The 7,553-nt window shown below is 39.6% G+C and overlaps 1 long non-coding RNA gene across 3 annotated transcripts in view; it reads left to right on the top strand.

Moving 5' to 3' along the window:
- The first annotated feature begins 5,597 nt into the window (after positions 1–5,597).
- LOC137458548 (uncharacterized) overlaps positions 5,598–7,553 on the top strand; it is a 52,250-nt gene continuing 50,294 nt past the window's right edge. The window contains exons 1-2 of one of the 3 annotated variants that reach the window (XR_010991815.1): positions 5,598–5,734; positions 6,139–6,185. This is a non-coding gene — a long non-coding RNA (uncharacterized lncRNA). Of the gene's footprint in view, positions 5,735–5,779; positions 6,186–7,553 lie in introns of those variants that run through there. The other 2 variants (XR_010991814.1, XR_010991813.1) reach the window with 2 other exon arrangements.

Genomic DNA, 7,553 nt, shown 5'->3' with positions numbered 1-7,553 from the left:
TGCACTAAAATCTTTGATAAGAAAGCAAGGGAAGGTAGGTCAGACAAAACCCTTACTGTCAGTCCAGGTGTCCTGGAAAGATGTACTTACATTGCTAACAGCTGATGCCATACAGAACTATTATAATCTCATGACTGCTCTTACTTGGACAACATTGATTTTACTGTGTTTGGGTAAATTCACACCTTTAAGTAAAACAGCTACATTGGTAAAAGACCAGAAGACATTTATTGCCTCTAATAGCGTCCAACAGACATGCTTCTTAAATCCAGCCTACCACTATGGAGCCTGAGGCCATGGCACGATTCCCAAGATAAGCAGTGCCAAACACACATGAAGTCAGAGGAACAAATTAACAGAATAGTCACAAATGTTTAACTATTTATGCAGTATTCTCCCTATCACAAATTTTCAGCTTATTATTGCAAATTAATTTTATTCCCTTCCCATTCTTCTTAAAGCCTCCCTCTGTGTGATTATCTCTCTTTCCCACACAGAATGGAAAGAATGGCTTTCAGATGCCATTGTTTGGCTTGGCAGAGGGCCTTGCAGGCGATACCTACCCAAGTGATTCTAACTCATAAATTGGGATTTTACTGGCAGCTCAACTGTGTTTGGTGCCCACCTCTGTACAAATGCGTCACAGTTGTGTTACATTCTCCCATGGGTTAGTCTGTTTTAAAGTCTCTTCCCATGGGAGTGGAATAAATACATTACAGTTCTGAAAGTTTTCCTATGCCTCAGAAACATTTCTATGCAGTTCTGTCTCAGATTTTCTCTAAAATGTGCATGCACTTAAATGTAAGAAGCCACTCAATTCACTTTAAGAAGTGTCCTTAGCTCCGTGTGTTCTTTTAAGCCACAAATGTGATTATCTGTGTTGAATAGGAAAGGAAATTTGAAACACGGGTAGGTTAAGGTGCCAAAGTTAACTGTGAGACTAAGTAAAGTCAATCAAAACTGAAGTAAAATAACCTGCAGAGAGCTCTGTGGTTAGCTTTGTTTCCAGCAGTTTGCTCACTGTATATATGACTTAGCCAGAGATAGTCACAAATGGCCTTCAAAGGAATTCCCTACCTGGCTAGGATGCTCAGCACCATTTCTTTATCCTGATGCATAGGAACTTTTGTGGCCAAAAGTGACTGCAAAGACTCCATATTTCACACCTCAACTGCTTTATCTCTTATATTCACAGGCTACTATAGTGTATGATTGATGCTGCAGTCATTATCACCAGGCTGGTCTCAAGCATTAGGACAGAGGTTTACTGCATTTCTTCTGTAGAAGCAACACATTTCAAGGAAATTTCTGTTGACTAGCCACACAGAAAATACTTCCTAGTGCTCTTACCTTTTAAGATTTAAAATGATAAACAACAACTTGTATTTTCACTTGTCCAGATCCTGCTCAGATTCTAGAGGTCAAGATTTCAAGATTTTATTATCTCTTTTTTTTTGATATGTGGATACAGTTTGATACACTCTCTTTGTTTGAAGTGAATTAGATGATTTAATTAGAGATTGTCCTTATCCTAAGTAAGTCTGCTTGAACAAAACATTATCAATAACGTTTAGAATTGCAACTCACTTATCTCAGGGTTACATGAGGCATACATACATACATGCAATGTGCATAATTCACTTAGAATGGTCTTTAAAAGTCATGGAGAAGAAAACTCAGGCTTAATTCATTCTATATGACATCAGAAAGTTTGCTCTTTCTCCCTCTTGACAATTTAACTTTCTGTTCTCACGAGGTTATCCCGTTCAATCCTTCATTGTAGTCTCTACCTTAGTGGAGCATGATAGCTTTCAGAGCAAGTTTCTTGAGGTTCTCAATAAATTCTTTCTTTTACCCCAAAACACATTTCGGATTTTGTCCTGGCTGTTCTTTTTGGTTAAATTAAATACTATTTCTTTTCCTTGGGATTTGCAAATCACTCTCTGTTGAGCTGAGGTTGATTTCCTGCACAACTCTGCCATTTTAATCCTCTGACTTTGGTGATTTTTAGGCATATTTCCTGTTACTATTTGAACTTCATCTCTTAGAGAAATCAGTATGTTAACAAGCACACTAGATACAAACGTGTGAGGCAGTTAAGAGCAGGAAGATAATTTCTGGCTGGTTGAAACCAGACACCATGGCACTTGACTCCTTCAGCGTTTGATCCTCACCCTTAGCCTTTCTCACTTCAGCTCCCGGTAACACAGCTGGCAGTCTCAGCTATCCCTCTCCTCTCCACCCTGTGACCAAGGCTGTGCCCACACTCCAGATTCCAGAGTCAGCCCTGGACCCACTACATGGTGTTGACATACTGCCAGTTTCCCAGAAAGGACCTGATCCTATCATAGCAGCAGACTGGTGCAACTGCTCTTGCCTTCAAAATGTCCACTCTCCTCTGAATTTGAAGAGTGCTTACATGAGGGGGTTTTTAAGCATGAAAGTCTACACTGCAGACAATGTTTCAGTACCATGTCTATAGAACATGAGAACTGTAGTGGTTTGTAGCCTAACAGGGAAAATGTGAAGATCAATATTATTTTATTATAATTTGACCATTGACAAGATAGCATTTTTGATATTTTTGACATTGTATTCTGTGAATCCTCTCTCCTGTTCATGTTTGTTCAACTAGTTTTGAGCTTTCTTGATCGTGACTCCTTAAGAACTTCCTTTTCCCCTCCAGCAAGATGAGTGGTCAGGAAAAGGTACAAATAATTTCACAGAATCACAGAACGTTAGAGGTTGGAAGGGACCTCAAAAGATCATCTAATCCAATCCCTTGCCAGAGCAGAATCACCGAGGCCACACAGGAATGCATCCAGGCAGGTTTTAAATGTCTCCAGAGAAAGACTCCACAACCTCTCTGGGCAGCCTGTTCCAGTGTTTTGCAACCCTCACAGTGAAAAAGTTTTTCCTTATGCTCAAGTGGAATCTCCTATGCTCCAGCTTGCACCCATTGCCCCTCGTCATTTCCTTGTATGCATTGATTCATGTGATGCGTTTGAATCAGAGGGAGTTCATAGCTAAACTATCATTAAACAAAGTACGGCAGATATTGCAGCAAAGTCACTACTCAGACTGTATGTCAATGCAACTATCCTGTCCACTGGGTTTCCAATGGTGCTGAGGTTCCTAGCACTAGGCAGAATGCTTCTGTGGGTACCAATGCCTTTAGTTTGCAGCCCAAGATGAACAATGCCTAACAGAGCACAGTAGGATGAATTCTGGCACAGAAAAAGAGATCTAAAGCTGTATGTACACCTGCACATGCTCTGGGTGCGTGTTTCTTGCAGCATCTCAGTGACGCTGGGTATTAGGTAATTACAGATATCTGCCTCTGTTTTGGCAGTCCTGAGGGCTCATCACTTACGTGGCTTTGGCAGTGCTAGGATCTGTTTTATCGTGTGCTGCTGTGTACTTCCGAAGGCTGGAATCTACACACCTCTCCAGAAAGAGAAGGAGGCTTTCTGTGGATCATTTCTGACGTCTTGGCTTTGTTACAGTTGTTTTACCTGGCTGGCTGAGCAAGTGGCGACACATAATGTGGCAGGGGCAGAACCATGTGAGGTCTTGGTTGCCCTGCCAATGCACACACGCTGACTGGCTACTTGGCTGGCATCTCTGGCCATGCACAGTGGCTGGCTCCCTTTGACAACACCAGCTTGGTTCTTTTTTCTTTATGTGAACACAAAACTTGTAGAAATGTTTTTTTCTTCTACATCTTTGCTCATATGCCAAGTGTGAATAAAACTACTTGGTTATTTCAAAAGAGAGGAGTAAAAAGAAACATGTGAGTGAACAGACTGTGTGACCAAGGACAGACTTTGTGACCATCTAAACCTCATTCCCTTAGAAATCCAAAGTAATCATAGATATCCAGAATCCTAGAAAACAAGAAAAGCTCTCTGGAATGTTGCAAGGGGGTAGATGATATAAGGGATAACATATACCTTAGGTTCATTATTTTGACTTAGAGCAATAGGGTTATGAACCTAAAGCTGAAATACATCTGGGGAGGGAGTTTGATTTTTGGTGACTGGAAGCCAAAGCAAGGCCATCTGAAACCCAATTTCATTCTTCCTGTATAGTTTTCTGAGGTAGGGTTTAATGTTTTTTATCTGGAGAGAAAACTGAAGTATTTCCTTGAAGAGTATTTATAAACCTAGAGAAGTCTACATGCTTGTGACATCAAATCACAAATGGAGTGCTATATTGCCTCGTGGGCATGGAAATTTCAAACTCTTTAGTACACTATTATAATCATATTAAAATGCATTTCTTGCAAACAGTGTAATTTCTGGAGACACTTTAGTTGTGCATTGGCTTACAGATTGTTATCACAGTTGTGGAAAGGAAAGAAGAAAATATTTCTATTTTCAAACACCTAAATCAGAGTGACAGGCCTGCACTCTCTCTGAGGGATCAGTGGTGACTTCTGTTTTCCTTCTACTGCACAACTGCTTTCCAACCATTATGCAAAAATATTAATCTTTGCTAGAGACAAAGCATATTTACTCATAAAAATCCCTTTGAGGATTTATCTTAGCATGTTTTCAAGACACAATATTTAAATGCTTTCACTAAAGCAGGATAAAGTAGAAATAAAGATCTGACCTGGAAAAATAGCACTGACTTTTAGTGAAATACCTCTTAGTATCTGCCTCGCCTTGCTGTCAGACTCAGGTTATGAGGCTGTTGTCAGCATACTTGTTGGCCTGTTACATCTGTTTCAAGAAAATTGGGTCGTAATAAATGAAAACATCTTGTGGTAACACAACATTTAACTAACTAAAGCCTTTTCTGATCATTTGGCTTAGAAGATAGTGGGTGGATTCCCCAGTTCATGTCCTTGCATCTTGAAAACTCTGATTTTATTATGCTGAAGTGACTCCCAATAGGCTGATGTCTTGAATATCCTCAGTGAATTTAATTTCATAGTTTTTGCTGGCACATTCTTTCTTCATTTGCAGCTGGCTATAGTTTGCATTCACATACTAAGAAAATTTCCCTAATTTTTGATTTGCCTTTTTTTTTTTCTTTTTTAAATTTAAGTGACTTATTTTATTACTTCCTGGTCTTCTCAGTTGGCTAATGAGACAGATTTATCACTTATCTAATAAGCATTCACATGCCCATGAATAATTCTGCTTTCCCTCAGTCTTTGCTTTCCATGAAATCTTCTTCATAGCTGAAGATGTCCTGTCTTAAACTCTTTCAAATTCTACAGCATTTCAAAGATGTGCCCCTATATTTGCAACAATAGAATATACGATCAGAGCTATCTGTAGTGCCATAGCTGTATTCTTAACAGGCTGGTTTTATTAGTACTACCCAACACCATGTTTGACTTTGACAGTCACAGTAATAAATACAGTGCATTAACATCTTTAATCCTCCTCTTATATGATTGGTTGGTGCCTTTATAATGGGGGGGTTGGCTAACTATGAATCAATTTGAATAAATTTTCCCCACCTGATTCAAGTAATATTTATCTCTTTAAAACCCTAGATTGCAATGCAAAAAAAGCCAGTAGTGAGTTTTAACTGTCTATTTTGTCCCATGAACAGATTTCAAATGCTAAGTTTTTGGTGCTTAACTCAAGAAATATAATACATTTTACATGCCCCAGTGCTTGAAGACTGCTAGAAAGTGCAAGCTATGAATGCCTGGCTCTGCTGACCTAAGGGGAGCTAAGTACACCACTCTGATGTGGTAGAAGCATAAGCAAAGGTAGGGAAAGTTGCTGGGGTAGTGGGAAGAAGCTGATAGCTGTTGCAAGGAAGAAAACCATGTGTGATGATCTTTGAGGTCTCTTCCAACCTTGGTGATACTGTGATACTGTGAGAGAGAAAACCAGATCTAAGCTAGAACTGGCTGCTAGAGAAGTCATTTTGTTGGAGCCGTGACCGAAGACTGAAATATTATAGACTCATAAGAACCTTTGACAGCAGTATGTGACTTCATAGTAACCTGCAGAAGATAACTGGATAACAGTTCGGATTGGATAGCAATGGTTTCTAGTCTGAGTAACTTATGAGTGCTAATGAACATAGAAATGAACTTTCACATCTAACTCTTCCAAGATTTTTCTTTATGTTGTTTAAAATGGATTTTCATTTTATCACTAATGGCAGGAACTTACCAGCCCACAACTAGGATGGAACAAAACTACTGATTCCAGGTATGAAATGCTATTATTTGAAATAACCTTTCCTCCTTGCCCCAAGTTCGTTTCTGGTCTGATTTGTAGCATAAATTTCCTGCATGGCATTGATTAGCATGAAATGGATTGCTCAGTAAATCTTCCACTTTGAGCTTCTGCTAGACTAAAACAATCCACTTAGGATTGTCCATATTACATCAGTGCAAAGGATCTCATTACTTGCTTTAACATTCTGAATTGGGACTGGTATTTTAGTCAATCCCTAAATTAATTTTGATTCCTAAGAGCCAGGCTCTTAAATACTTGTGTTGGGTTCCTTATTGTGGTACAATACTTCAGTGAGACAGGACTGGATTATAATTACCCATCCAAAAGACTGCTGCAGGATTTCCTTGAGGAGGTTTAAAGTTTCTTGAAAACTCTTCCTGAGCAGATAGTATCTTTTCCATTCTTGTCCTGGTTCTGCTGTTACAGAACCAGGAGCTGATTTTCTGTGGCATGCTGTTCCTCCCAAAACAAAGAAATGCTGTGCCCTTCCTTCAGCTTAATACATGCCTACTCCTTACTAACTGCTTGCTAAAACATGCCATTTATTTTGTGTTGTTGTGAAAGTGTTCCCGCTCAAACTGTATATTCAAGTCGACGGTCTTCTGTGACAAGATACTGTACAACTTTACAGTGTCATACACTACACCACAGCAGCATGCAGGAGCTCACATGATGGTCATTTAATATCCATGACTCACAGTCCACAGGACTAGGATTCTAGCCAGCTAGGATTTGTTCTAAGTGGCGTGAAATGACAAACAGTGCATGAGATACAGCTCAGATACCAAACATGGTGGCCGAGCATTAAAAACAACCCCATGGCTCCTTGCCCACTCTGATAAAAAACAATAAATTAAAACAATCATGCAATAGATCCATCCAATGGCTACTGAATACCATTTTGCAGCAATTTAAGAAAGTGTAAGTGGCAAAATAAAGAATATAGTATCTTGGCCTTTCTAAGTGGCTTCTGCATTCCCCCTGATCTCTGTCTGTTTTCTTTTCTTACCTTTGCTTTGTTTGATTTTTTTCAGTTTGTGTTTTATGGTGGACACTGATAACTGCTTTAGCTGTGCTTGTAATCTTTCTGCCTGATTTTTGTATTTAAAACCACAACTTATTTTCTGTGGCTTGATATTCAGCTGGGATGTTACACAGTTGTGGAGTACAGGAGGGATTAGATGTTACTCTGTGATTCACCCAGTCCCCGAGGAGAGCTATATAAAGCTCATCCTCTTCTCCTTGGCCCCAGGGAAGCCAGGGGGCAGATTATGAGCTAGCGGAAAAGATGAAGGCATAAAGAAAAAAACCCTCACCATCTGCAAAGAGGTTCCAGGA

The sequence above is a fragment of the Melanerpes formicivorus genome, unplaced genomic scaffold (genome assembly GCF_026170545.1).
Source record: "Melanerpes formicivorus ecotype bairdi unplaced genomic scaffold, bMelFor1.0.p_v2 SCAF_258, whole genome shotgun sequence".
In the NCBI taxonomy this organism is placed as follows: Eukaryota; Metazoa; Chordata; class Aves; order Piciformes; family Picidae; genus Melanerpes; species Melanerpes formicivorus.
This window is presented reverse-complemented; position numbering and strand designations above follow the sequence as displayed.